This window comes from Ammodytes marinus (assembly GCF_949987685.1).
Source record: "Ammodytes marinus genome assembly, chromosome: 13".
In the NCBI taxonomy this organism is placed as follows: domain Eukaryota; kingdom Metazoa; phylum Chordata; class Actinopteri; order Uranoscopiformes; family Ammodytidae; genus Ammodytes; species Ammodytes marinus.
In genome coordinates, this window is record NC_137217.1 from 23,917,758 (window position 1) to 23,939,028 (window position 21,271).

The 21,271-nt window shown below is 42.2% G+C and overlaps 1 long non-coding RNA gene across 1 annotated transcript in view; it reads right to left on the minus strand.

The window, feature by feature from the left end:
* Positions 1–4,973, minus strand: part of LOC307259869 — a 143,315-nt gene extending 138,342 nt beyond the window's left edge. The window contains exon 1 of the long non-coding RNA XR_013845166.1: positions 4,839–4,973. This is a non-coding gene — a long non-coding RNA (uncharacterized lncRNA). The remainder of the gene's footprint in view (positions 1–4,838) is intronic.
* Between the last annotated feature and the right edge of the window lie 16,298 nt (positions 4,974–21,271).

Genomic DNA, 21,271 nt, shown 5'->3' on the forward strand with positions numbered 1-21,271 from the left:
TATTTCAGATGAATAATGGTCATCAGATGATGCTGGTGAGGCAAAGTAAACTTTGTTTTAGTAGGCTACCGCTCATTCATTTAGGAGTACACACTGCAGTCTAGGTTCGCTGCGTGAAATTGTGTATACGTTGCTTGGCAACGCCCTCCCGCCCGACTATCACTCTCCCTTTTAGCTTTTCTTCATTGCATTTTCTTTTTTTTCTTTTATGGTTCAGCCCCGTTATCAGTCATTATGACGACAAACAACTGTCTCAAACAAGGCTCCCGCTCCCCTTCCCTCACCTGGAGGGATAGGCTTCTCAAATCGCGATCCTGCGCCACACTGAAATCTGTGACCAATACGGATATGTGACCATAGAGCATGCACGCGTGAACCGAAAATCGGACTGGGTGTACGACCAGATCAAATGCAGTAATAAAAACTATATAAAAACGTCTTTCTTTGCACTGATGGTCTTGTTTGCTGTTAAAGGTAATTTATGATTATGAGAGGAAACATGAGGCTGTTTAAAAGATATTTAAATGTTACTCGTTGCCGCTTTAAGTGCATTCAACAATGAGGGTACAAACTCAGAACAACAAGAATCACGTCAGTACTATAGCTGCAAATAAACCAAACTACAAAGTGCCACAAGTAAGTGCTACATGGAGATGTAACAGGTGCCCCGAACGGGGCCTTCCAGGCAGCGCTGCCTTTAAGGCTCCGCTCGGGGAACAAAACACCATTGAGTTACAAACGCCACTGTGTGTCCACATGGTGCCCTTTTAATTTTTTCGCCCCTGCCCTTCAAACAGTCTGAGTCTGCCACTGCACGTGTGTGTGCACATACACACGTATACACTAACACATGCATGTGCATGTTTAAGTGTATTCTGTTTCTTTCTTTCTCCTTCACAAAAGCACATGCACACAAAGGTGCCTGCAGGTCTATTTGAGATGCAGGCTCCTATGTCCCAGTAAATGATATTAAAAGTCATATCATGAATAAATCAGCAGGCAGGGCTCGTCCGTGACACAGTCACATACAGTAGTAGACAGAAGGAGAGAAAAATAGAGAGGGAGGGATGGACATGCCTGCAAGCAGAGCACAATGCACACAAGCTGAATACACTCAAACGCTAAACAACGACTGTGACTAACACGCTTATTTCATTGTCAATGTATCAACAGATTGTTTTCTTGATTAATCAAGTGCTCTACAGTATAACATATCAGAACATGGTAAACCCAACACAATAATGTGTTAAAGGTGAACCAAAATTTAATTAATTAACTATCATTCATTGACAGTCATTGAAAGAGCTGAAATGCACTTGAAAAATAACAATGAATCAATCATCGCAATAGTTTCCAATTGACTAATAAATTCATTATAGTTTGAGCTCTAACATTTTTTTTCAACAATATGCACGCAAAGCTGCTGTAAAAATGTGTATTTAATATGTTCCAACTGGCAGTCCTCCAGGTTCACACGATGCTGCATAAATCTTAACTGAAAAGAAAAGGAGAGCGCTCTTTGTTGAGTCCGCCCTAAGATTCTTCATTAAGGGGTTCAACTCACCTGGAGGCCAACACCTGCTGCTTAAAGCCATTATAGTTCCATTAAGATGAAGAAGAGTTCATGGCGGCACTTTGAGCCCATTTCTATTCTGACCTGAGGGAGAAATATAAGACACAAATCCTGAGGCTATAAACAGTCATTTCCACAGTATATTTAAAAGGAGCACAGATATTTAAGAGGCCTAGTAGATTGAAGAAAAAATTCTAAAATCAAGGCAAATCTGAGGATGCTAGCACTGACTCCAATCGTTAAAGGCATGGTAAGTAAAATATTCTTCAGCAGTTGTAGGAAACTACAGAGATAACTTGTGTCAATTAATACAATTTTAGAATGGCATAAATTATGTGTTTTGAATTATTTTGCTCTCAGTTGTTGCCCAAGTCTATGGTGGTGCCGTACCAGTTTGCTAGCATGCCAGAGGCAGGTTAGCATGTCTGTCATTTGACGTTTTAACTGAAGTGTTAAATGACAATAGACAGTACACAATGATAGTTTGTGGTTGACATTAGCAACACTTGAATTCCTTACCTGTTGGAAGTTTTTCCCTCCGAGGAAGTTGTCTTGTCAGGTGTTTTGAGTAAGGGAAAAACAGTCCCCATGTATTCTTACTGATTTAGTAAATATTTAGTGAGTTCAGTCAAGAGTTGTGCTTTATAGTAAAAGTAGTTATATCAGCTTTTGGGTATACTTTTGTAATGTAGCGTTGTCAAAAAAAATCACTCAAAATTTGTTATGCAGCCTTTTGGAGGGGTTGTAGACCAGTTCAACAGAACATATGTACCGACAATATACCGATGACAGTTGTATCCTCATATTCTAGTAGTGCTTAGTGTGAGTACTTAGAGTATAACTAATTGATGGATCCAGCAAAGTTTACTTGAACTGCTACTGACACTCAAATTCACAAGTCTTGCACACACAGCACTTAGTGACTTCCCTGGTTAGCTGATAGCACGTCTTCTGCTTTTAGCTGTCTGGGGGAAACTTATTGTTGAGGCTTAACGACATCCTCTACAAGCCAGTCTTGTTTTAATGAAGGTAATATTAAAAAAAGACATATCCTGGTTAGCTATTAGAGGAGAGAGTGTCTCTCTTCAGGTGACAGATCAAATGAAATGATGCACAAAAGGCTTGTGAATCCAGTGCGGCACTTTGCATACTTTATTATGCCTCATATTATATGCTGTCGGTTTCTGTTTATGAGCCACTCCAGTGTGTCAAATGTGTGCAATATAGGCGTCGAATAACGAGCGTCATATGAGTTTTGGACTTCACCTTTCTGTAGCTTGTGCTCTACATTCACTCAAATAATATAGCGTTGGTTTATTCCATTAGTATCATAAAGGTGATAGGGCGAGTACTGGTAAAAGTGCAATACATTCTTGGTCAATTTCTTTGTGTAAGAGTTACAATATCTTGCAGCAAATATCTGAGAGGTTTTACAATGAGTTTGAGAGAAGAAGTGGTGGAGTCCATTGGGAGAGATAGGTGTACTGTACGCTAAGGTGTAAGTGTGTGTGTGTGTGTGTGTGTGTGTGTGTGTGTGTGTGTGTGTGTGTGTGCGTGTGTGTAAAAGAGAGAGAGTGTTGAGTGGCGCAGAGAGCAGGGAGTCGGCTGATGGGCAAAGGCATGCTGCCTGCAGGTTCAATCTGCCCGCGAGTCAGGCATCAAACTTTCACATCCACACATCAATTATTCAGCTCCCTGCATTGTCAGAGCGTTAGCATGCCACAGTGCCAGACGACAAACCTGGGTGAGGAGGGAGAAGAAGAAATGGGAGGACAGGGAAGGGGAGAAAGGAGAGGGAGAGGGGGGTATTGGCAAAGAAAGAAACTGATGATTGTTGGGGCAAGATGGAAAGACTTTGGCCAGTGTAAAGGAAGACACAAGGGAGGTAGAAGGGCAATGAAAGAGAGAAGAAATCAGGAAATGGGAGGAAAGTGGAGAGAAGTAGCTCATGGAGGTGCTGCTGTATACAGCCCTATCCCTTAGGAGATGAGACATTATAAATGCAACTGTGGTTTACCAAGACATAACTATATAAAGGTTTAAATGAAAGCGGCTTTTATCATTTCAATGATTCATGTTTAATCATTGCCATTTTCCGTTTTACTTCATTAGTTTGACTAATAGTTTTTCTTTGTTTTTTTTTGGCTTACAGTTTTTCTGTCTCCGTCTGTTGCCTTATTCTGTCCTCGTCCTCCTGCCGCTCTCCCTTGTCCTCTTCCCCTGACTCTTACTGTCTCACAAAGCTGCTGAGCTCACCTGAGGTCTATTTGTAGTGCTAAAGGTGCGAACACACTACACATGTTACACGCGTACAGACGCGTATAAAATCGGCTATTTTTCCATAGGGAACCATTGGTTTACGCGCGTACATGCCGCGTAGATGCGTCACTCGCGCTAAAGCAACATTTTAGCCGCGTTAGCTGCGTATGAGCCGCGTATATACGCACCTACGCAGCTACGCGCGGAGTTAAAAAATTGTAACTTTTTTCGCTCCTACGCATGACGATTAGCCGCGTTGGCCAATCAGTGTTGGGCTTGACCTGACGTCACATACATTGGCACGGTCGCAGAACAGTGTACTGTACACAGAGGCTGATGAGAGACACTGAGGAGGAAAATGTATTGCAGGCCGAGCCGGTGCTGTATGACAGCAGCTCGGGAATAGAAGACGTGGGGAGAGTAAACCAGGAGAATGGACTTCCTGGTTAATTCAGTGAATATGTGCGGCTGTGCTTTAGCCGATAAAACAAGTTAGCGCCGTATAGCATTAGTTAACTCACCCGGTTGTGTGCGGGCGGCTAGCGCCTCATATTATGAACCCAAACATGACGGCTATGTCCGTGATACTTTCACAACAAGTACAGCGAAGCACCGGTGTTGATCTACGCCAGCCACGGTCCCCTGTCACAGCCAGGTAGGGTAATGTTGACTACTTGCCTTTATGTTGTGCCGCCGTGCACCGATGCTGCTGTAACTGTTTGTTATCTGCCGTGAATATACAATGCTGTTTTAATGCTAGGCTATTTGTGCTGTTCAGTTTGTCTTTTGGCACAGTTGTTGGCCGTGTTGTTGTTGTTTTTGTGCGGACATGCACGCTGTTGTGTCGGGTCGGGTCTGATCGCAGCCATGGTTAATTAGGGGAAATACAATATCGGGAGGGAGACTACGCGCGTAGAATCATTTTTGACACAAAATAATCAAGCAACATTTTAGCTGCGTTACGCACGTAAATCTTACGCGGGTAACGCGTGTAGTGTGTTCGTACCTTAAAGGCCTACTTCACCGGTTTGAATATGAAGGTGTATTGAATTCTGAGATCCTATGTAGTATAAATGTGCAAAAAAAATTAAAATCGTTTCATCCTAGCCTGAGAAAAGGCAGAAAGAGTGTTTTTTTTAACCCTATATTTCTCTTTCTCGTGACATCACAGAAAGAGAAATATAGGGTTAAAAAAAACTTACTTTGTAAATATTACTGTGATGTCACAGTAAAAGACATCACAGTAATATTTACAAAGTAAGTTTTTAGGATGAACCGATTTCAATTTGTTTCGCACATTTATACTACATAGGATCTCAGAATTCAATACACCTTCAAACCGGTGAAGTAGGCCTTTAAGGCTCACACTGATTGGTATTCAATTAGCTTTATTTTTTATTTTTCATGTGTGTGAGTCTGTGTGCTTTTCCAGTTTTAGTTTTGTTTTGTATTTTAAAGAGATGTGTTTTCCCAATGATTGCAGGACATTTCCTTTTAGAACAATGTGTCTTATGTAAACACATTGTGTAGTGTTTTGCAAGAAGTGTGTTGGAGAATTTCAAACACAGTGCAAATCATATATTGTGTTTGTGGGGGTGGTGCTTGTGTTTCGGGCTTGTTCACCAAAGTTAGAGGTTGTGATGCTTTTGACATTGCAACCACTTTTATTATGTTTACGCATTAGGCAAACACTGTAAGGTTATAGAGCTACTGGAATATTGCCACGCTAGACAGATGTAATCATTTGCAATATAATTAGCTAATTGTATACGTTTGGCCGTATCATATTCCCTTCTCGGCTACTGTGTGAGTTAAAGCCCCCTGCACACCGATAGTCCACCCACTCATGTGTTTTTAGGTATAATTCCTCTTTTACCTCTGGACTGTGTTGGTGTGTAAATCACTGATCTCCATTAACATCCCTACAACATCTGCACCTGTTAGGGCAGGACAACTTACCCTGATGTGATTACCAATGGTGCATAGAGTTTTGCCACGTAAAGTAATTCCCAGGACAGATCCACCCAGAGTCAACCTGACTGGAGGCTAATGGAAATCACCTGTGTGGGTGTGCAGGGCCTATAAGCAGATGTAGTTTTATGTACACTGTATATTCCAGGTTCTTTCCACCCTGAGCATATTCATGTGCGTAATGCAATGGAAACAACTTAGAACAACATACACTAATAAAAGAGACAACACATTTAGAGAATGTGGGAGAGAGGAATATACTGTATACTGTACTGTACATGCTACTGTTCATATGCTGAATGCAGTCAGAGAGTGGTTAGAGTAACAGAAGAAAAAAGGAAGGTGAAAGGAAAAGACGTCAAGAAAGGAGACAAAGTTAATGGACACTAAGAAAGACCATGCACAGCATCTACTCTCGTCTCGTCCTTGTCCTCTCTTTTGCTCTGTGCCTCTTTCTCCCATGCTCTGTGGCTCAATTCATCGATTTTCTCACGCTCACCTGCAAGGAGAAGTAGTGCTGATTTGGACTCTCACAAATTATAATGTGACATTTGGGGGAAAATGCATTGCGGATGCAGATGAGGGAGGTGACATTGAAAATGAGATTTAAAGAGTCCTAACACCGCGGGAAAGGCCCACAGTGACTTTACAATTGACTGCATGACTGACCCCAATGTAGGCGTATGTCACTAATCATCGAGGAAAAGGGCAAAATTGAGCACCTGCATTCAATCGAAACGGAGATCTTTTGTTCCCAGACAGAGTGCAGCGCCTTCCCTGAATTACAACCCGCATTGTTTCACCATGACGCCAGGCTTTTCAGCTGATCATGCACAAACACACATGTACTCTAACAGTCAAGTGCATCTGCACGAGAGCACACACACACACACACACACACACACACACAAAATGTGCTCAGACACACTCGCACAGAAGCACGAATTCCCACTTGTGTGTGAGCCATTCGAGAGAGTATAGGGAGACGACAGACAACCAAGGCGAAGTGCTGATGGTAAGCAACATTCCACTGGAATCCTCGAAAGTCAGGGCAGGGGGGAATCTGTGTGTGTGTGTGTGTGTGTGTGTGTGTGTGTGTGTGTGTGTGTGTGTGTGTGTGTGTGTGTGTGTGTGTGTGTGTGTGTGTGTGTGTGTGTGTGTGTGTGTGTGTGTGTGTGTGTGTGTGTGTGTCAGGTCTTTACATGTTTTACTATTTCTTCATATAAATGTATTGACATCTTTCTTTCATAATGTTGATATACATTTTCATCGAATGTGTACTAAATTCAATTCACTGAACATCACATATTATATTTTACATTTATAGTTTAAGGAAAATCCACATGAAGATATGAAAATGAAACCACAAGATGAGCAAAATAACAAACATTCGTAAAAAGAAAGACAAAGCAAACAACCTTTTTAAAATAAGGATATAGGCTACTGTTATTCCTCAGCCAATGTGGTCTCAGGCTGGTGTTCTCAGCGTGGCTCCCCTAAGAGTAATCACAGTAGCAAAGGGCCTCCATCCATCGTCTGCCCTTGGCCTTTCTAACACATGCTCTGAAGGTGTATTGCATGTTAGTGACCTCTCCATCTTTGTGCTCCCTCAAATGAAAAGCTTGTATAATTACACTCCTGAAGACCTTCCCAGACTAACCTTCTAACCCTAACCTCCACCCTACACATGCGATGATAAGGCCAGGCGCCCACTGACTCCAAACAGGTTTTCTAAACCCTCCCTTCACTTGTTCACCTGAACTCCTTGTTTAGAAAGTCATGTTGACATTGTCCAATATGATTTAATTGTCAATCTGGCCAAGTCAAGACAGAAATTTGCTGCCAAAAAAAAATTCCACAAAGGAAACAACATTTATTGGGCACTATACGCTTAAGGATGATTGTAAGTTACATCTACATGTTTGCACCGACCCTAGTCCCGCTACATTTTTTGTTCCACATTGAACATTGATGTTGGATGAAAATTTGCAAAACACATGATTAAAGTCAAGGTTAAACCAATAGTTCAACATTTAATTCTTGGCGAGGTCGACCAGCAGCTTTACTGTAAGCTCAGTTATTTTACCCATTACTTCTCATTTTGTTTAATCCATGAAAATGAAAAAGTGTAAAAACAGCACATTGCAGTATCATGTGCCGGATTCTTTCCTGGCTATATGGTACACTGACGTCCATAGAGTCTGGCACATAACCCCCGTAACATAGTTTGTACACTTTTGTTGTTAGCCGCTGGTTGTATAGCTTTATATTTCAGTCATACAGGCATGACAGAAAGCGAATAAGTTGATTTGTTGAAATGTCAAACTGTCCCGGAAGGATCAGGGTTGCTGTTTCAAAAAAAAAAAGTTTGATTGAGCCAGATGGATGGAAGTTGTCAACATTTTCCACAGCCATATTTTTCCCCCCACCCCAAGACACTGTGTCCAGTTTAGCAATACTTCTCTTGCCACATTCTCTCCCACCAGAATTCCTCACCACCAAGTTGCCCGTTCTGATGTGGACAATGTCAAACAAGGAAACTAAAGAACACGACCACAACCTACACTTAAAAAACACTACCCCAATAGTCCCCAAGTGAGATGAAAAATAGTTACAAGAGTTACCTTGAATTTTTTCTTCATGTCCCCCTGTCAGGAAATGTTGTGATTGCAAGAATACTTACAGATGAGCAACCCAAAAAATAAATCATAAAAGTATAAAGTCATTGTATACTTACAATAACGCTCTCATTTGGGCATGTTTTTTGTCACAGATTATAACAACCCGACACGTTCCCTTTTGCCCTCTACCTATCTGTGCTGCCTATGTCACACACACACACACACACACACACACACACACACACACACACACACACACACACACACACACACACACACACACACACACACACACACTCAAACACACACACTCAAACACACACTGGGCTGACCGACTGCCTGGGCTGACCGATCATGTCCATTGGAGCATCCCTGATATACCTAGTGTGCAGCGGGGCATGCGCATGCCAACACGGCGTCTGCATGCAATCTTGATCTGGAGTCACTCAGGCAGGCAGACAGGGGACGCGAGGAACAGTGTGGGGAGAGGGTGTGTGTGCGGAGTGGGGGGCCACCACAGAGATCATCTATATTTCATAGACCTCTCAATTAGTGTCAGTGTTCACAGGTTGGGAGGTAGGGGAGCGGTCCCCTGTCTACTTGGCCTCCTCGTCTGCTCACGCTTGGCTCGTACCATCCACCCCCCTTTACCTTTCCCCTCACCCCCTCCCCCCTCCTCCCCTGTACACAATAGGAAGTCTGATTTTAAGGTTCACTTCAGGGCTTTACAACTCATAATGAACGATATGCCTTTGGGGATTCCTGACAGTGGTTTGATCTGATATAATTTACTTAATGGGATAATGGTGTTATTCTAAATGTGAGAACATGGAGGATGAATAAAAATCCCACGGGATGTCACATTCGAGTCAGACGTTCACATTTATCATGGTTTTTTATGGTGCACGGATGGTGAGGTGGGCTTTTCATAAAACATTAAATGTAACACTGCATCAAAAGCTAACAATCCCAGATTAGCCCCTCTGCATGTTTTTATAATTGTATTATTTAGTTCAAATCTCATTATTGTTAGACTTTAGAGATGTGTACATGTGTAGTTCAATTTATGAGGAGCTGCACATTTTTGGATTATCTGGATTAGCATTACCCCCTACCACTTCCTTCTAAGTATATATCCCATGTCAAAACATCCCACCTCTAGGACTGTGAGGGTGGTTACATCAGAGCCAGACTCTTAGACTCATTCATCGGTTCAGTCTTTCCCGATCTCATCAGACCCAATGAATAACATAATACATCATTTCTACTAATGATAGGATTTGTGCTGACTTTCTTTGAATTCCAGCATGGCATTTACATTTAAGTGGGCAATGGAAGCTTTACATTTAAGTGGGCAATGGAAGCTCAGAATTTGATGAAATAAACCCCCATCTGAAGACTTTGGCTTGTTTGGATCTGACCCCATCTAGTCAAGTTGATTTTACATCAGGTTAGGAGACACAGGTAGAACAAAAAAATTATCAGTGTCAGAAAGCTGTATTTTGGTTAAGAAATAAGTCAAGTTTCAATTATGGTTGCATTGACAGTGCTCCAAAGAACAAGACCGTACATACAGCAAGGTATTGTTCCCACAGGCCTCTAGCATGTTCAGAAATATTTATTTTGATCAATGAAATGTGTCAGTGAACAAAATGAGAAATTGTCTTGTGTTGCAGTTGCTGATCCTAGTTCGCATGTTGAAAAGTTGGGGATGATGTTACCTTTTTCTATATTTAACCTCAAGTGGCTTGTAGTCTGAGAGGTACGTTAATGTGAGAGAAAGCAAAGCACACTGAGATACTTGATGAGAAAAGATGTGACTGGGTCTAACAAAGCAACAGAAATACACATTTATTTAGGGAACATTAACATGAGCACTAGTATCCTGGTTAGGACTCTTATCCTGTTTTCCAGTGTGTTGTATTCATTTGTGATGTGATTTTCTACTCAATCGACCGCAAGAGAAGATGGCAACATCAACATTACTTTTCAACATCCTTGTATGAGTCATTCCAGTTTCAACTAAGCTCTCTCCACAGTTGAAGATGAACACACTTTGGGTTCTGGCAGCCAGGACACTACTGCATTTTACAATGTGTGTTGGATTTAGCTCCCCTCTCTTATCACTGAAAATTAGAGCTAAAAGTGATACTCAAATATTAACCCCCAAAATCTCTACACATTCACTTTCACTTCCAGAATGTGAATCTTCATTATATCATCTGTCATCATTTTAGGTTTGGATTCATAGTGTTTTATTAGGGTTTCTGAAGCTAGCATATGATGCACACAGACAGAAACACATTAAAAAAAACACAGCAATGGAAAAGATGTGTACTCACGAAAGAACACATTTGACTTTAGGCATCAGGCTCTATCCCTGTAAGCCATGCCTTTTCCCATTTCCACAAGGAGAATTTACTCTGTCTCCCGTTCCCTTTTCCTCTCTTTCTCCTTCTTAACCCAGCTGGAAGCTCCAGCTGCTAGGTTATGGCTTGTCTGATGCTCCCCCGTGGCTCATTTAGCCAGGGAAGGAAGCAGAGGAGGAGGAGATATAGAGGAAGACTGAAGGAGAGAATTTACAATGCATAAAATAAAAACCTGTTTTTTGAGTAAAAATCATCGTAGTCATGTGTCTCAACAGCTTAAAGTAACATAACTTAACTACATTTCAAACTTTTAGTCAGAGTTTAGACCTCATCACATTGAATCTCTTATGTTACCTTTCATCCAACTGAACTTCTGCCTCTAGTCTTTGTCACACATGTAAAAAGACCCTTAAGCAAAATGTTCAAGAATTCTTCTTACTTCAATAGAAATTAAGTTGTGTTGACCATCTTTGTCTTCATCCTTTAAACCAGCAAAACGCCAACCGGGTTGCTCGTGGTGTGGCCTTCAAGGTAATCGGGTTACGGCAGGCAGCTGAGAACATCCAGGTAACTAAAATGCACTGGCAGAGAGGCCAAGTGGTCTCTAAAGGGACAGATAAACATTGTGAGTTGAAGGACTGGGAGAAAAGAGGGTGCAGCACAATGGGATTTACTCTTAGTTAGATTGGTGGCCATCAGGGTTAAAGGTCAAACCTTAAGGCCAACAGTGATTGGCTCCCCTGAGGAAGGTCACAACACACATCTGACCCCGAGCTCATCCATGCATTTTCTTTCTCTCTCCCTCTGCCTCTACACACACACACACACACACACACACACACACACACACACACACACACACACACACACACACACACACACACAGCACAGCGACCTTGAGAATGTCTGCTCAGTTTCTTGCATTTTCCCTTTTTGTCTTCCTGCCATCCTTTCTCTAACTCACTGAACAATTACTACCATAGGAAGCTCAGAAATACTGTATAGGAATCTCTATTTCTGCTAAAGGTAGCGACCCGGTCCTCACGGGTATAAGAGATGGTTTACCTGTGTGAGTGTGTGTGTGTGTGTGTGTGTGTGTGTGTGTGTGTGTGTGTGTGTGTGTGTGTGTGTGTGTGTGTGTGTGTGTGTGTGTGTGTGTGTGTGTGTGTGTGTGTGTGGGTGTGTGTGTGTGGGTGGTAAACCTTTCTTCAGGGCCCCTTCATCCTTTCCTGATGCACTAGGTAGCTTGCAGAAAAAGCTTCAGTGAGCACTTTAAGGTATGCCCTGGGCTCAGATTACCGTGGGCAGGGAATTAGGGAGGAAGGTAAAGGTCAGAGGGCTAAGTGTGTGTAGAGGTGTGTGTATGAGTATGTAGGTGCTGCTGATGTAAGCAGTGATAAAGGTGCATTTGGTCCTGAGAATTGACGGATCAGGGGATGATTCAGTATGTAACAACATTTTGTACATTTTGAGAGTTATACCTTTCAAATTAAAGGCATACGCAGTCATTGTAATCCAAGAGGCTTTTTGTCAGAATCTGTGAATAACTACTCACCTGTCTGTAGTGTGTGTAATCTGTTTTTTCAATGATCACCTTAGAGCTTGTTTGTTGCCTTGACTGACGTCTTTTTAGCATTGTATTGTATATAAAAAGTGAAATAATACTACTTTGTATGGGAAGGATGGTCAAACAAAAATAAGATGCAAGTTGTAATGAACCAGATTCATCCATTTGTGATGCTTTCATTTGTAACTAAGTCAGTCTAAGAAGCAGTTTGCAAAAGTTGGTTTAGCTTTAATTTATTTGGCTTTCTCTAAATCAGAACCAAAGTAAGTAGGCAGAGGGGTGACTTTTAAAAGTCACACAGTGGTCTGTGGTTATGAGCAGGCCGTTTGACTTTGCCGCACATCAAAGTGCAAATCATCTGACCCCGGTGTAATGGACTGACAGAGCAGATAGCCTTACAGTGACTTAAGCAAGTGAAAATGATCTATGCGTAGATCCGTACCTCATGGCAATGTCATGGTGAAGGCCCACCTTCAGCACTGATTTCAAGCCAAACGCGGGGCAGTCAAGGATGAGCCGCTGTGGCTGCAAGGCAACGGGAGCACTGATCTGAGAGCAGTCTTGGAGGCCAGCTGTGGAAAGCTGCAGCTCTGGGCTCTGGTGAGTAGTGAGAAATTAATTAAGAGTGAAACAGCAGCAGGAGGGAAGATAGGAGGGAGGGCGACAGAGGGACGAAAGAAGAAAAGGAGCAAATGAGAGAGGGGGGGGGGGCCTCTGGGAGTAGGCCTCCTGGAGGATCAAGACTATTATTGCTATCATCATTGTCTAATTTTCCCTCCTTCACACCCTCCCCCTATCACTCTTATTTCATCTGCCTCTCCCTCCGCATTTCCTTGGCTGATTGTCTCTCACCTCCTCTCCTTCATGGTCTCTCTGCCTCCTCTCCTCTCTATTCAGGCTCTCAGAGTGAGGACAGGCTGCTAGCCGGCGGGCGCTGTAGAGCAGCAAGCGAGAGCCTAATGAGATGTCTATCGCCTGAGTCTAGACTGGACCGCTCCTCTCAGCAAAGAATCACCACCACACTGTACTACACACTGTACCCTGTCTGCCTGCCTACTGCTGCTGCTGCCGAGGGAATAGCGAGAGGCAAGATGCGTGTGTATGTGTGAAGGGAAGAGAGTGTGTGTGTCTAGGAGGTGTGTGTAAGCACTATGAAAAGGCATGGGGCACACTGGCAGAGCTGTATTTTGTGGCGAATGAGTGTGTTTGCTTGTGTATGTTGTGCACGGACACGTCTGAGTGACAGCGTGTGCTGCTGTCACTGCTATCTCTATAATTCGAGTGTGTGAGAAACCGGCCCTTGGGCAGACAATATTATGATGGATGCCCTCACACACACCCTCCTCCACTGTGATTGCCTGTTAGGGCTCTACTCTCACAGGCAACAAAAAAAACCCTCTGCCCTCCAAATCCCACCATCGTACACACTGTGCTCGCAGAGGCCCCCTTTCATTTCCTGATAGGCTAGCCCATGGCGGAGCTCCACCACAGGGACCTTTGCTAGCACCAGGGGGGCCTCTGTTGTTCTGGAGAGACCTCTCTGCTGGCAAAGTCATCAGGAGCACTCGGTTACGCAAGTTTCCCAGCATCCATCTCAGACTGCTTCAATATTTCACAAATATGAAACATACAATCCCCAAATCCACCAAGGAAGCTTGATAGATGTATGTTCCCTTATGTGACCAGGCTAAATGTTCCATCTTATCAAACAATTTTCACTGTGAACTGAAAACCTTATTTTAAAGAAGATATATTTCATACTGTTTCCATTAGTTCAAGAAACAAGTTTCTGTATTTTGAAACAAGGAATAATGAATGAATGAATTAATTAATTAATTAGTGAATGAATGAATGAATGAATGAATGTGTTTTGAAAAAGACTTGAGACAAGTTGAGCTGCACAGGAAACTCTGCTTTTGGTGCAAATTGTCAGATATTATATAGGAGTACAAGATTGCGGGGGGAATCTGATTATTTGCTTCCTTTTCTGAGAGTGTGGTGAGAAGATCAATATCATAGGTTTAGAGCTGAACCAGTAGGTGAATATTCTACATTGGGATAAATTCGGAAACACGCTTCAAAGTTTTTGTGTTTTGCTGTTAAAGCAGCTACGAGTAACATTTAAATATCTTTTAAACAGCCCCATGTTTCCTCTGATAGTCATAAATGACCTTTAACAGCAAACGAGACCATCAGTGCAAAGAAAGACGTTTTTATATAGTTTTTATTACTGCATTTGGTCTGGTCGCACAACCAGTCTGATTTTTGGTTGGCGCATGCATCTCTATGGTCACATATTCGTATTGGTAGCAGATTTCAGTGTAGCGCTGCAACGCGATTTGAGAAGCCTATCCCTCCAGGTGAGGGAAGGGGAGCGGGAGCCTTGTTTGAGACAGTTATTTGACGTCATTATGACTGATAACGGGGCTGAACCATCAAAGAAAAAAAAGAAAATGCAATGAAGAAAAGCTAAAAGGGAGAGTGATAGGCGGGCGGGAGGGCGTTGCCAAGCAACGTATACACAATTTCACAGGAGCGAACTAGACTGCAGTGTTTACTCCTAAATGAATGAGCGGTACTAAAACAACGTTTACTTTGCTTCACCAGCATCATCAGATGACCATTATTCATCTGAAATAGTCATTATTTACAACAACATAAACACATTACCTCATCGTGATCCATAGCCTACTTACTGCCGTCTCTCGTTCATTCGCTTTCTGTGAGGACACGTATTCTTTCAGCTCCGTGCGATTTGTTAGTGAACCTGCATCAACTCATTGCAATCAGGTGTGTGTGGCACTGGCTGGCATTAGTTGATGCAGAGTCTAACCACTCTCACGGAGCCGAAAAGAGTCCGTGCCCTCACACTTTCAACACACGGACATGTAGTATATTGCTTCCCGATCATTTGAATCTTGCACGCCCGGCACAAGCTAGAAAACACCTTCACGACAGCTGGCGTCGTAAAAATACTACCGCTTTTGTCCAAAGGGGCCGCCAACGGACAAAGTTACTCGTAGTGGCTTTAAATGAAAAACAGAGTGGGTTAATTAAAGGGGACCAACAGTTTGCTCCCATTCAGTGTAGCACTGCTTTACAGATACAGTAGATTAATTGCATCAGCTTGGTTGCTTAAAGTGAGAAGGATATGAGATTAATATTGATCTTTTCATGTAGGCCTAATAATAACAATATGCGTTTTTCCTTTAAGAATCAATTCCTGAGTATCAAACTGGAAGAGCTCTATTATAGCCAAAGTTAACTCAATAAGATTTAATTTTTTCACTTCCACTTTGTTGTTATGGCAACTATCTCCAACAAAAGGTCCCTCTAAGGACTCACTGAAGGGCCAGCTGTTAGCGACTAGCCTAGCATGCTGCTATGAAGGCGGTGGACTTCAGCTCAGTTCCTAGTGGGGGTGGCGCTGTGAAAAGCTGGAGCTTGTCTCACTAAATCACTTTCTCCTTCTGTTTCTTTGTGTCTTGATGTGAGTTTTGTTATCACTTGCTCTTGTGAGGTATCTCTTATGGTAACCTGGCTGTTGCATGCGTAACACTTTCATTAGAGTGCCACTCTGGAGAGGGCTAAGAAATGGAGGGGTAACGAGAGAAAGGAAAATGAAAGGAAGCGGAGAGAGAGAGCTTGTTAGCAGCCATGGTGAAAGTCTGCTCCAGTTATTCCGTTGAACAAGAGCCGCCACCTTTAAAAAAAAAATTAAAAAAATCTTCCTCTCTGTCTGTGTTTCATCCCCTCACCCTCCCTCCTGCTCTCTCCTTTCAGCGGCTTGTTGGTTCCAGGTGACAGGCTTACCGAGGGTCAAGCAAGACTGCACGCTGGGTAACTCACCTCGCTCACACCAAAACACACATGAGCTGTCTCTCTATCTTTCTCTCTCTCATACACACACAGACACACACACACTGATACACACATATAAACGCACACACACACTCACATAACATGCTCACACACTGGGCTCGACTGCAGGCCTCATTAACTACTCCAAAGCTGCCCCTGTTTTAGAGACGCTCCTCAGCACGCTGTCTCTTTCTCTGTCCCTCTCTCTCACAACTACACACACAGTTTTCTCTCAGTCTGACACAGCCAAACACACATACACACACACACATACACACACACACACAGACAGACACACACACAAGCACACACACAGTCACACATATTGTCCTAACTTTGTATTTCTCTTTGCCCACTTCTTCTCTCTTTCAGCATCACTATCTCTCTCTCTGACTCTTATATGGGCGCAAAATCAAAAGGCTCATCACTTATGACAGAAACTTACCAAAAACATCCAGATTTTGTCAAGGCCAAAAATAATAAATGGAGTTGGTAGGATAAGTAGTTTAAAAATAAAACCTGGATTTTTATTCCTCACATCATCCCTAAATCTGTGTCCTGCAGCTCAAGGAAAAGTATCACCACTTTAAAAACCGATGTGATGTTGAGATTCAGAGAAACAGTGGTAAACAAATCAAAGAGGACAATACCCAGTGAAAGTAGTAGTTTGAGATCCCAGTCGTTGATCTGTACAGGTGTAATAGGAAAGTATGTTGTAGATAAACTCAGGTGGTTGGTGCATCGAAACTTAGAAGGCAGATTTTCAACGTTCAGAATTAAACCCACAGGATTTGAATTTAGGAGAGAAGGTTAGGTAGGGTCGGGTGTATGGTGCAGTTCAACATACATTAGGTGATGCATATTGTGGTGAGTGTCAAGCAAGGGATTTATGGATTAAATAAGTGTTCATCATCAGGCCTCTGTACCAACCAACTACAGTTTATCACAAATAATTCAATGTTGAGTTTCGTAGGGATCTCTGGTAATTAATCCAAGGGCAGAGTAATTATCTGAGTCCAGGGGTTTGAAAATGGAAGCAGCAGCACGTCTGTAGATTATATCACCTAATTATTTGCCTGATAGAAAGATGCCTACAATTCAAAGGGAAACTCAATGTGTTTTCACAGATGACGGTGGCTCTTAAATAGGAGTGAAAGACAGAAGGTCAAAAGAACAATTCAGAATAGTATCATCTGCATAAAGATTGACGAAACAATAAGTTAGAGAAGACACAATATGGTTGAATTCAATTTATTTGTTCAAATCAGATAAGAATGTGGATCTGATGTGATTTTCTTTGGATTGAGCCAAGTAGATTCAGTTTGGAAGGGGGTCTGCTGCCATGAGGACCGAGCCTCTAGGCGGGATGCTCTAACCACTGACACATATAGCAACACCCGCACCTCTACCTATCCTGTCTAAGGGAAATCATTAGCTGTATCCTTCTTTCCTGAATTTATCCCAGCAATGTTCTTTATTAAAAGAGTAACCATCAGTAAAAGTAGGCATATATTGAGTGCATGTATATGTGTGCATATGTCTTTGTGCTGTATGCATGCCTGTCCCGTGGGATCCATCCTGCTTGGCCTAGGCACAAACATCCCTTATCTCCTGCGATCGAGTCTGGCGCTCCAAAGCTGCTGCCATCAGCCACAAACTCATTAATTACTCTTTAGTATCAAGCCGTAATTAGAGACACCAATCAGGCACCCGCTTTGCTTCCTCTCTTCACCCACCCCCACCCCCCTCCCCAGCCCCTATTAGCACTCCACTCCGTTCACTGTGTGCTAGTGAGCTAAGCTAGTTGCTGAGTGCAGTGCTGAGATGAGCTCCCCCATGTGTGAGATTAGGACACGTGCGGTTTGATAGGAGTGGAGGGGAAGGAGGGATGGACGGGTGGGTGTTGGGGAGGAAATACAGGAGGAAGAGAAGCGGAGGGGAAGACAGAGGTAGTGAGGTGAGAGCAGAGAGAGAAATATGAGAGGAAGGTGCAGGCGATGTCGTTGCTCAGAAGGAGTATTAATTTGACATTAATTGTGTCGTTCCCGCTTGACCCTTCCTCCCCCTGCACGCACACACACACACACACACACACACACACAAGCACGCACACACACACACAAGCACGCACAGGCACACACACACACACACACACATATGCACTCTCTTCTGCTCTCCTGATGAGTGGATCATTGGCGGATGAGCAGAGAAAAGATCTGATTAGATCTGTCTAGTCCGTCTGCACTGGTAGAGGGTAAAATGGGGACAAGAAGTAAGAGGTGGGAGGGGTGGGGGTTTGGAGTCATTAAAGACCGTGATTGGTTTAGCAAGGCGCAAAGGAGAGCAACAGGAGGATTTTCCCCAGTAGGTCATTTTCTTTTAATCAGTAAAAATGCCATAGCCATGGACACCCAAGTGTCATCCAACTTCATTATTTAGTCTGTTTTATTTTTTTGGGGGGGGTTGGATAATTAATGGAGAATATATGTATAACTAATGGGAACATGGGAGACACAATATATAGTTGCCCTAGTTATTATTTTTAGCTGTTTGCACCCACTATTCTTAATTTTGAACTTTGAGCTTATAATGCAAGTCTTCTGCCCTCCCTCTGTGTGTCTGGCTGGATAAACATATTCCCCATAAAGCTTGAAGAATATGAGCTGGCCTTTGAAGTTTTTATGTAAGTGTGAATGTTAAAATGAATTACTAACGTCAAAGGGAAAATTCAATTATAAGGTATAAAGAAGATGTCAAATGAGTTAAAGTGTACTTCATTCCAGGAAGAAACTATCATGGAGTCCACCAAAGTAGAGTCAAAAAGAGTGGAATGAATAAAAGTTAGCCATGCAGTTTAAATGTAATGAGATAGGCTTATTATAGCAACACATTAGCTAGACAGCTAGTTTGGTTAGTAGTGAGCTGGTCATAGAAAAACTAAATTCATGTAATGTAATGGTCGACAATATCTGAACTGACACATGATTAAAATTCTGTACAATAATGATGCAAACAGGAAATATTTCTAATTAAAAAAATATATACAAAAATTATCTAAAATTACAAAACGTTATTGCGTAATTTAACAACTAAATTCGGTTATCGACGTTTTCCCCCAAAAAATATCAATTAATACTACTACTTGTGAAAAACACATTATTCTTCATGTTTGCATATACAAATTAAATAAATCATGCCTACATCTAGGCATCAGTTAGTTTAGTATAGTGCTTGTTATTTTTGGAAGTTACAGTCATATGAAAAAGTTTGGGAACCCCTCTCAGCCGGCATTATAATTGACTCTGCTTTCACAAAAAAAATATAAAAGTGGTATGTCTTTAATTTACCAGGAACAGCTAAGTACTGGGATGTTTTCCAAACAAAGATTTTTTGAAAAGCAGTATTTCGTTGTATGAAATAAAATAAAATATGAAAAACTGGCTGTGCAAAAATATAGGAACCCTTGTGGTTTTGTTGATTTTAATGCCTGTAACAGCATGTAAAACTGATGACTTTAAACACAAAGTTGGTTGGATTATGTTGTTAAGCCTTGAACCTCATAAAAATGTCTGTTTAATCATGAGAGAATGTATTTTAGGTGCCTAAATGCAAGTTGCACTTCTCTTTGACTCTCTGCTGAAGTGAGACGGAATGGGATCATCAAAACAGCTCCCAAAAGATCTGAAAAACAAAGATTGTTCATTGTCATGGTTTAGGGGAAGGCTACAAGAAGTTTTCCCAAAGGTTTCAATTGTCAATTTCGACTGTAGGGAATGTTGTCAGGAAATGGAAGGACACAGGCATAGTGGCAGTTAAACCCAGGCATGGCAGACCCAAGCCCCAACCTCAGCGATTTTTACCAGCATCCAATAAGGAAGTGACCACAACTGTAGTAACCCGGAAGTGCCACTGGGGGCTGTATGCAGAAGAGAGCCATCTCTCATTGGCTCCAATGTTAAACATGCCGTTTTCACAGCATTATTAAACCTATTTCAGGCCTGGATTGAAAAACCATTCTAGTCTGTATGTTTAGTTCATATCTCCATGACAACTCTGAGGGGGGTGAATTTATTTCTAGCAGGCTAGTTTTTATTCTATTGGAGGTTAAAATATATGAATTTTAGGGGCGCGGCCTCTTGATTGACAGCTAGCCTCTGTCCCTCACTCAACCTCGAAGGCTAGTTGTAAGGGTTAGCATGCTAACTCAGTAGACAGCAGTGCGCATTCCTCCATTCGTGTGCTGCTTGGGGCCAAGCCGTCTTGTTCTTTGGTAAACTGTACCAAAGATGGATTAAGGACTGTGGTTGCCAGTTTTTTCGGTGAGTAACACTGTATTTACAATTATTATTGTTATGTTACAACCGTACACTGTAGCCTATAGAACAAATTAAAAGATGTTAGTTTCGCGAGTGTCACAGTGACAGTGTTAGCTCTCTTATGCCAGCTAAATAAATAGCCAGCCACTACCATGACTTGAGCACCGGGGAGGGTTCGGGCGGTGTTTGGACCGTGAGGGTCGCTGTTTTACAGTTTATGGGCATGGTACTGTGTTGAATACGTGTGGAATATCGGTTTAAATCATATCATAAATCATGTTGGCTGCATGCTTGTGGAGCCGGTGTGACTCTGCCCGGGCCCGAGGTTTGTTTAAGGCTCCATGCTGCTAACGACAGTCTATGGTCAGACCTTGGCACGTAAATTTGGTATCGGTTCAGAAACAAAAGTTGGGCTGATCGGTCCAGTTAAACCTTTTACTAGCTATGGGTTAAACCTATGGCGTAGGAACACTTTTGTGACAAAATATATGCTCACAAGTTTGCGCTCAATACAGGGACGTTGGAACTACTTTCTTAGGGGGGGTGCTGTAAATTGGCCGAGATGCAGCGCTATCAGACAAAGCAGTAGGCTACTGGTAAAATTAGCAATCTATAACCATGATAAAATAGCCAATTTTTATCTAAAATAATTTGATTAGAATTAAGCTATTAAAACAAACTATAAAAGCAAATAACATTTAAGAGTTTTCCAAAGTATCCTTATAGCCTTTTTT